We start from the raw sequence: 9,777 nt of genomic DNA on the forward strand, positions 1-9,777 counted from the left end.
AGAGGATCTGAAGGTCTCCCCTACCTGATCATGCACACGTCACAAGGGACTTTTGTACATGACCAGGGGAGAGTGTTCAGCTGGAGGGCAGAGGGCTCTGCCCGCATCTCTTTCAGGTCCATGTTCAAAGGTTCCCAGGCAGGACACAGAACAGCTACAGAGGGGAGCACTCTGGGGCCATGGTCCCCTCTGATGAGAGCAATGCCACAGGGCATGCTGGGTGGGAGGAGGGAGAGGGGGAGGGGCATCAAAGTTCACCGAAGGCAATAAGGCAATAGTAACCTCTGCAAAGAGACTGAAGGGAAGTGGGACCCAGAGCAGTAAAGGGAGGAGGGACTGGAAAAGGAGCGAGCACAGGGTGCCTTCGTAAGCTTGTCCTCTGGCCCCGGGATCCTTGGCAAGCGATGCACTTCTGAGGTTCAAGTTTGTTTATTCTTGGCAAAATGCAACCGCCTGTTTCTAAGAGAAAAGTCTTTAAAAGGCTTATAAAATCTACTCAAAAGGCTTTCTGGACATCAAATAGCTCATAAAAAGGAACATTTTGATGAGTTAAGTGTAAATGAATCAGAACCATACGGATTCCATTTCGCCTAATCTACCATTGGATTCAGAAACGAAGGAGAAAGAGGGCTTCAAGCCAAAATTCTTCAGGGACTCTGCAGACCCCCAAACCTTTGAAAGCTGCTGGCAGCGGTGGGCCAGTCTTTGACATAATGGCATCGCGCCGTCCTGAAGTTCGTCCTACGTGTTAAAGGAGGGGAGAGGGATGGTAGCCGACTGGGCTTACAGTGTGTGGCGACCTTTGCCCCCAATGTACCAGGGTTAACACACCCTGAGAAGAAAACCCGCTTTATGGCATCAGAAGCCGAGAGGATGGCCAATGATAGCAAGAAGTCTGGGTGCTAAGCCCAGCATCCCCAGGACCGGCTTTGTGACCTTCTGCTCCGCAAAAGGATTTCCCTTGGCCCTAGGTTCTCCATAGGTGGGGGAGGAGTGTCTATGTCAAACTAGAGTGGAAGTTTGACCTAAAAAGTCTGCAATTCAGGCATGGTGCATGCATTGCTGCCTCACCAGTAAAGACACTAGTGTGAGCGACATAGAGAGTCACTGGCAAAAAAAAAAAATTCAAAGTCTCATCCAAAATAAAGACATGATCCAGAGTCCTCTTTGTAATGACTAAAACCCACGGAGGGGGTGCTAGGGAGATGAGATGGGGTAACTGTATAGAGGAGGACATAGGGCATAATTGAAAATAAAGTACTCACGAATATTCACAATGAGGTTTCATAAGGTGCTGCAGAAACTGGGTTTGGATCCCAGGACCCACATAAAAGCCACCCCTGCCTGTGATTCCATAGATGGGTCAGCAGAAACAGGGGCTCTCAAGAGTCTTGCTGTCCAGCCAGTCTGATTGAAAAAATGGCAAACCCCACGTCAGTGAAAGAGTCTCTCAAGGAAATTAGGCAGAGTGATAGGGCAAACATCAGGACTCCAAAGGCATCCAGGCACACTCACTAGGCACACGCATAGACCTATGCACACACACACATGCATACACTGAGCACAAACAACAGTCAACCTAGTCAAAGGGCCTGAGTCAAAGGATGATGCATGCCAGACCCAGCATCCTTTGGAGTTCTTCCCCATGATTTGGCTCTGAGTCTGCTGATTTCACAGTCTAAGGCTACCCTACCTTATACCCCGCTACTTCCCGAAATAACCCAATCAAAACAGACAGATCTGGGACTGACTTCCCAGGAAGGTGGCACCCAGAAGTTCCCTTCCATGCCCTGGTGGTAGCAGGGGGTGGTACTTCCTGTGGATGCCCAAGGACTCTGTGACATGGTGACAGATACACATTGGGCTATGCAAGGAGACCCTAGTCTGTAAAGCTTTTATTTTTCCAGTACTCGGAGTCTGCAGAATTGTAGGGAAGATGAAAGCAGGGAGAAAAAATCTGGAATCCTGCTACAGTTTCCACCCATTGTCTCTGCGAGTGAGGCTGGATAATAGGGCCATAAAAATATATGAGGCAAAATCCAAGGTTAAAAAAAAAAAAAAAAAAGTAAAAAGTAAGTGTGTATCATACATACATTGCCCAGGTGGGTGACGTTTTGTGTGTTTTCACACATGGTCGTATCAAAGTGAGCAGTAATTACAGCATGTTGAAAACATATGTAGCGTTTCCATATGAGAGACGGAGTTAAAACCAACTGAAAAGGCTCCAGGGCGTGGAGTGTTCTTGTAGCCGGAAGAATCGTTTGTGTCCTAGAATTTCCTGTTTTGTTTATTGGTTTCTTTGGGTTTTTTTAAAATGGGATTTCAATGGCATAGAATAGGATACATGGGTGAGGCTGGCCTTGAACGCATAGAGATCCACCTGCCTCTGTCTCCCACAAGCTGGAAATAAAGGTGGATGGCAGAATGCCTGGTGGTTACCATATTTTTTGAGCAAGGGCTGAAGGGGTCTTTCCAGTATGCTGATCAGAAAATAAATTCTAAACTTCCTTTTTGGGGTTGGTGGGACAGCAGTAAAGAGCACATACTGCCTTTACAGAGGTCTTGAGTTTGGTCCTCAGCACCCACATCGCAGCTCCCAATCACCTCTGGGGAATCTGAGGGCACTTCACACACACACACACACACACACACACACACACACACGCGCATACACATGCACACACTTGTGCACATGCACACGTATGCACACACACAAGCATACACAAGCACACACTTGTGCACATGCACACGTATGCACACACACACACAAGCATACACATGCACACACTTGTGCACATGCACATGTATGCACACACACACACACTTGCACACAAGTGCATGCAGAAGCTATAAATCTTTCCCCTCCACTGTCTTTGAGGAAAGTACTCCTGACAGATGGTTTGAGCTGGCCTGTCACATTGCTGTGTTTCAGGATCTAAGTCAACTGACAGGGTGGATAAGGAAGAGAGCATCCATTGAGAATTCTGGGACCAGAATTACCATGCTTGTGACCAGCACCTGGAGGCTGAAGCCGGAAGATCCTGTGTTCACATCCAGCCAGGGCTACAAAGTGAGACTCTAAAAATCGTAAATCCAAAAGGAAAACGAGGGAGAGGGAGATGGGGGAAGAAGGGTGGAATGCAGTAGGCAGCTGAGGGAAGACAAGGGAGAGGGAGGAAGGGATTTTGCTGCCTTGTAACTTGGAGGCCTGCCTCAGGGCTGAGAGCAGCAGCCAGGGTTCTACACTGTCTTCACCCCCACTGCAAGCCCGAAGGAATTTGAGTTGAGTGTCTTCAAATGTCATATAACCGACCTTGCTCTTGGTGTTTGACATTGCTTCATGCCTCTCCCCCTTCCCTTGCCCTAATCTGGTTCAAAAACCTAAATATGGCTCCTGGCATCTATGAGGAAAAAGACAGATGTGGGTGGGGCATGAGGGGCATTGTCTTTGCCTGTTGATTTGGAAGGGAAAGTGGAAAGGTCCTCCCTCTCACACAATAGTGAAAACTGCTCCTGGGAAGGATAATGTGACCTGAGAGATGTCACACAGCACATGGACCACACGCCAACCAAACACCTACACGGCCCGATTGCTGATCACTTTGCACTCTGCACTCTGAGAATATGTGACCCTGAAGCCCACTCAGGGTCACCGGCAAGGTCACAAAGGAAAGAGAGGCTGAGAAAGAGCAGAAGGGACTTTTAGCTAGAGGCCACCCTCTCCTGACAAGTCCCTGCCAAGGAAAAAGGGCAGGTGTCTTTTAACAGTGTAAATCCTTTCCTTTTTTAATATTTATTCCCCAAATGAATATTTGTCCATTCAACAAATATGTACTGGTTTCTCGTTAGGTGCCAGGTTTGGTTCCAGGAGCCAAGAACATGAGGTCCCTGAATACACACACTCATATGCTGTGCGAGCAAAGAGGAGAAGAAACAAGTAGCCAAGAGTCAAGACAACTTTAGAGTTGCAAGCGATAAGAAGAGCCAATATGGGGTATGGGGAACATTCATTTTTATTAAGTTGGCAAGAGGGCTTCTCACAGGAGGACATTCAGCGATGACCAGAGGAAGAGAAACTGGGGCAGAGCTAACAGCATGTACAAAGACCCTGAGGTAGTAACAACCTGACACGTTTGACAAGCAGAGAAATTGTGTGGCTAAGGAGAAACCAGTCAGGCCCCTAGTGACTGGAAACAAGACAAAAGGAGAAGCTCAAAGCCCACGGGGTGTCCTGACTTTGCAAACTTGAAATTATACAAGAAACACAGGCTTGCCACAGGTGACTCCGGCAGTGTAGATAAAGTGAAAATTGAAGTGATGAGAGTCATCTACAGCCCTGTCACCATGAGGGGCAAGCAGTGGCATCTTAGTGCCTGACCTTTTAAACACTTTACTGCCTATTCAAGTATATGAATAAATAAACACACATTTACAAGGGTGTGATCATATAATAGATCCATGAAACTGGCTTTTAAAACTTTTATTTTATTGTGTATTTATTACTTCTTAACTTCATAAACGTCTGCATCGGCACACAGAGATCCACAATGCCCACAGAGTAGGGGTGATTGGCAAATATTTATGGAAAGAAAGAGGTAGGAGAAGAAAGGAAGACGGAAAAGGAAGAAGGGAAAAGGAAGAGGAAAGTAGTGGGAGGAGGGAGAGGAAGGAGGAGGGAGAGGAAAGTAGTGGAAGGAGGGAGAGGAGGAGAAGAGGGTGAGAAAGAAGGGAGGAGGGAGAGGAGGGAGGAGGAAGAGGAAAGTAGTGAGAGGAGGGAAAGGAGGAGAAGAAGGTGAGAAAGAAGGGAAGAGGGAGAGGAAAGTGGTGGAAGGAGGGAGAGAAGGGGAAGAGGGTGAGAAAGAAGGGAAGAGGGAGAGGAAAGTAGTGGGAAGAGGAGGGGAAGGGGAGAGGAAGCAAGGAGAGAGAGGATAAGAGCAAGGAGGGGAGAGGAGGGAAGGGAGAGTCCAGGAAGAAGAAATCACAATAGCATCTATGCAGCCCTGGCTGTCCTGGAACTCGCTCTGTAGACCAGGCTAGCATCCAACTCAGATCGGCCTGCCTCTCTGCCTCTCTGCCCTTCTCTGCCCTTCTCTGCCTCTCTGCCCCTCTCTGCCCCTCTCTGCCCCCTCTCTGCCTCTCTCTGCCCCTATCTCTGCCTCTGCCTCTCTCTCTCTCTCTGCCCCTCTCTCTGCCCCCCTCTCTCTGCCCCCTCTCTCTGCCCCTCTCTCTCTCTCTGCCCCTCTCTCTCTCTGCCATTCTGCCTCTCTGCCTCTCTGCCTCTCTGCCCTTCTCTGCCTCTCTGCCCCTCTCTGCCCCTCTCTGCCTCTCTCTCTGCCCCTATCTCTGCCTCTCTCTGCCCCTATCTCTGCCTCTGCCTCTCTCTCTCTCTCTCTCTGCCCCTCTCTCTGCCCCCCCTCTCTCTCTGCCCCTCTCTCTCTCTGCCCCTCTCTCTCTCTCTGCCTCTCTGCCTCTCTGCCTCTCTCTGCCTCTCTGCCTCTCTGCCTGCCTCTCTGCCTCTGCCTCCAGAGTGCTGGGATTAAAGGCGTGTGCCACCATCGCCTGGCTCACAGCAGCATCTTAAACGTCTATCATTGGCATGTGGCTCTCATTTCTTGGCTAGCTTTAGTGCCCTGTCTTCTGGGTTGTTTCCCCACTGATACTGCGGGAACTAACTGTGTCCTCTATGAGTCTCTCCTTACCCTGAGGATAAACGCTGCACTTTCAGACGTCTTGGGGAAGTGGCATGCGTGGCTTTAAGGGAAAATCGATCAGGAATGTTTACAGAGCTGGGTTTCCCTCACCCATACAAGCAAAGCCAGACCCCCGCAACACCACAGCACTGGGATTTGCTTTTCCTGAGTAATGCTGGCTTCTGGAAGACTCTCTCTTTCCACTCTATCTTATGAACATCCTTTCCAACCAAGAAACCAGGGCATGGCTCTTCCTACCCTTCCTGATTTTGTTGAGATGTAAATTCTCTCAGACCCCAAGCTGGGAGTTCACCAGGCCACGGGGAATCCCCATGGCTTCAGCAGGCCTTCCCAGGAGAGACGCTCCCTTTTCTCCCCGATATTAAGAAGTGTAAAAAGATTGCCAGAGCTGCCTGCCAGGTCCTCTCAGAAGCCCCTGGTTTTAATATTGATTTGGCAGCTACAATAATGACTTCCTTTTTGAAAAAAAGGGGGGCACAAGGTGGGGGGCGGGGGGTAACTTCAGAACCAGGGCCATGAACCCAGCTGTGAACCCAACTGTGAACTTGGCTATGCCCCCAGGCTGAGCTGCGATTGAGTATCACCCGGACTCTACCACCCTTGTTCCAAGACTCCTTCTCCCAGCCCGGGCTTTTGGGTCCCCATTCCCCGGAGCTGCTCCTTATAGAAAATAACAGACTAGAGGTGAGACATGACCTTCGGAAGACACCCCAAGCATCGCTTATCTGAAATTCTCAGAATCAAAAGTGTTTGGGAGCTTAGAATTTTTTTCAGTTTTTTGGAATATTCGCTCAGACAGGGTGAGATTGGTTATCTTGGGGACTGGGACCCAAAACTAAACACAAAAAATGTATTGCTGTCCCCATGTAACCCTGAATAGGAAGCTGTCTTGTGTAATATTTTGATTCTTGATTGTATGCATTAAGTTGTAGGATATGACAGGTTTGAGGTTTTAAGAGCATTTGGAATTTCAGATTAAAAAATAATAATAATAACAACTTTAAAAAAGCCTGGTGGCTACACAAAGGAAACCCGATCTCAAAAAAAATACAAAAATGCAAAAACAAAACAAAAAAACATAAGTAAAAAAATCCTAGGAAGTAGATAAAATATCCTGGCCACACTGAAATGTTTGCCTCTTAGAATCTTCCAGGTAGGAGAAAATCGCCTTACTCCCAGCCCACAAAAGATAAATCAGAAGTAAGGGACAGACTGATAAGGCTGCTCACCACGCTGTATCCAGTAGCAAGGAGACAGACTGGTGTCCCCTCTACTGCTGCATGCATCTGTTTCAGACTCCCCTCCACACTAGGGATCTGAAAGGGAGCAGCCAGAGAGGGAGAAACCAGATGTGTCCGGAGCAGACTGAAAAGCAAAACAGGAGTAAGAAAGATGGAGGAGACACACAGCTCTTCTGGTCATTCGCCAACCCCGAGCCCCCAGAGTCCAACATTCTTCCTGACGCTTTGGCTCTTGTTGTTGTTTCTGTGTTCCTTTGGTTTCCTTGTGGGGCCGTGGATATAACCCAGGGCCTTTCCTGTTTTGGGCAAGGACTCCTCCACTGAGCTACATCCCCGGCCCTCTTCTTTTTGAATCATGTCTTTAGGTTATTTCTCTATCCCAGCCACAGACCTAGAAGGCAGGTCACATGGGACAGATGGAGCACATCACATCCCCACTCCAGGAGTTGACTGGGAAGCGACCCTCATTTGTCACACATATGAAGCGCTACCCTGAGATTCTGGCTAAAACCTGAGGTTGGCAGGTATCGGACCTGGCACGGGAGGCAAGCACAGCTCACAGAAGCACCCATGGTTTCTGAGGTAGGTACGTAGGGCCTGGACTTAACCCTTGTCTGCCAGGCTCGCAGGGGGCACAGGGAGGCTCAGAGGTCGGGAAGACACAGTCATGGGCATCCAGCCAGTATCACAGGAAATGCCTAAATACTGGGAGTAGATAAAAGCCTTCTCCTCCTCCCTACATTAGGAGAAAAAAAAGAAAAGAAAAAGAGCAAGAAGAAAAAAAGGCCAGCAATAGGCCGCTTCCCCTGGCAGGTTCAAAAAGGGAGCCTTTCAGAGCCCGTGCCCATTAGTCACCACTCTTCCCCTGAAGTTCTGCTGGCCTTGTCCCCCATTCTTCGGCTTCTCTCCCCTTGCATGTGCCTACCATTCATTATCATCACCTGAAAGGCCAGAACCATCCCTCCCCACTCAGAACGGGGGGGGGGGGTGCTTTGTTAGACACTGCACCTGCACCCACTGCTGGCTCTGAAAAGACCCAGCAGGCTGCCTTTGTGCACAGTTCTTGCCTTCCCTACCCAGGCTCCATCTCCCACTCCATGAATCCTGCCACAGACTCCCAAACTCAAGCCAAATACCATGTGTGGTCCCCACCATGAAGAACCTACCAAAAAAAAGTGTATATATATATATGTGTGTGTGTGTGTGTGTGTGTGTGTGTGTGTGTGTGTGTGTGTGTACATATATATTTATACATACAATACATGTACATGTATATGTATATAAATGTATGTGTATATATATATATACACATACATACACATGAACACCCTTGTCATCCTAACACTCAAGGAGTGGAGACGGGGGATCATGAGATCAACCAACCTGGGCTACATCAGGAGACCGTCTGGAATGAAGAAAAAATGAGGAAGAGGGAGAGGCGGAGGACGGAGGAAGATCCAGACAAGTCATCATCTCATCGGGACAAGATCTGATGCAATAAAGTAGCAAATGCTTAGAGAGTCTTTGTTACCACAAGCTTTCAGAGCTCCAGTGGAGGGTGTGTCTCAGACCTAAGGTGTATGATGGCTACAAGGAATTGGATGTAGCCAGGTATTATGACCTTGATTATACAGATCAAAAATATAAGGTGTGGAGAGAATATAAAAACTAACACAACAAACAAGAATCAGACCTTCAAGGGCTCAGAAGTTGGGCAGGATTCAGTTGGCAGAGTGCTCATCTGGTATGCACAAGGTCCTGTGTTCCATCCCCAGCACCACACAAGCCAAGCATGGTGGCTCTAAGCCCAGCCATCAGGAGGTAGAGGCAGAAGGATTCAGATCTCAGCTCATCTTCTCCTACATAGAGGCCAACCGAGGACACACAACTGCCTCAAAACAAAACAAAACAAAACAAAACAAAACAAAACAAAACAAAAAACACCCTTCCTCAGTCATTGTACAGACACACGTGCTGGCCAAACACCCATACACATAAAATAAATATTGTTTTAGATACCAATCAAGAGCAACTTAACGAAGGGTTTGATTTGACTCAAATAGTTGGAGTATACAATCTCATCATGGTGAGAGGGTGGGAGTTAGCATGAAGTAACTGGTCACCTTGTATCCATAGTCAGGAAGTAACTAAAGATACATGCCCATCTACTTTTGCAGACCATGGGATGGTACTAATCACATTTCAGTATGGGTCTCACCCACCTTAATTAATCCAATCTAGTTAATCTCTCACAGACAAGCTCAAGGTCTGTTTCCTTGGTGACTCTAAATCTCATCCAGTTGATGAGATGAACCATTCTAGAACCCAGACGCTAAAAAACATTCCTATTGCCCCCTCCCCGATTGCACCAATCATGAAGAAACTGACATTTCTTGAGCCTTTACTTCATGCAGGGCTCCTATGCCACATTTGAACCCCCCAACCGCTGACCACTCGGGTCCAGAGACACAAGAAAACTCACCTAAGGGTCATACGATTCCCAAGTGTGCATGCAGAGGGTGCACCTGTCAGCCCATAGTCATCTGGAGCACCTCTGAGTCCTACATAAGACAAGATGGGACTTGAGCCCCACCCTTGCCCCATTCCCACACAGAATGGCCACTGTCCTTTAGCAGTAGCTTCTCCGTCTATTCTATGTGACATTGATTCGACCACATAATTGGGGAGAGTTCTAGAACTTTCCAGATAGGAAGGAAAGGCCTTCGACTTCACCCACAGCAGTTCCCATATGATCTAATTTAGATGATGCACTATGACTTGGCTTCGGGGGCGGAGGGTGGGGGAGAGAATATTTGAAAACCATT

The 9,777-nt window shown here is 48.1% G+C and overlaps 1 long non-coding RNA gene across 1 annotated transcript; it reads right to left on the reverse strand.

Moving 5' to 3' along the window:
• Window positions 1–413: 413 nt before the first annotated feature.
• Gm31314 (predicted gene, 31314) lies at window positions 414–9,576 on the reverse strand. Its single transcript, NR_166577.1, has 3 exons — window positions 9,435–9,576; window positions 1,266–1,407; window positions 414–741 (listed from the first exon to the last, which is right to left on the reverse strand). It is a non-coding gene; the product is annotated as a predicted gene, 31314 (long non-coding RNA).
• Window positions 9,577–9,777: the final 201 nt, after the last annotated feature.

This window comes from Mus musculus, chromosome 5 (genome assembly GCF_000001635.26).
Source record: "Mus musculus strain C57BL/6J chromosome 5, GRCm38.p6 C57BL/6J".
Lineage (NCBI taxonomy): Eukaryota > Metazoa > Chordata > Mammalia > Rodentia > Muridae > Mus > Mus musculus.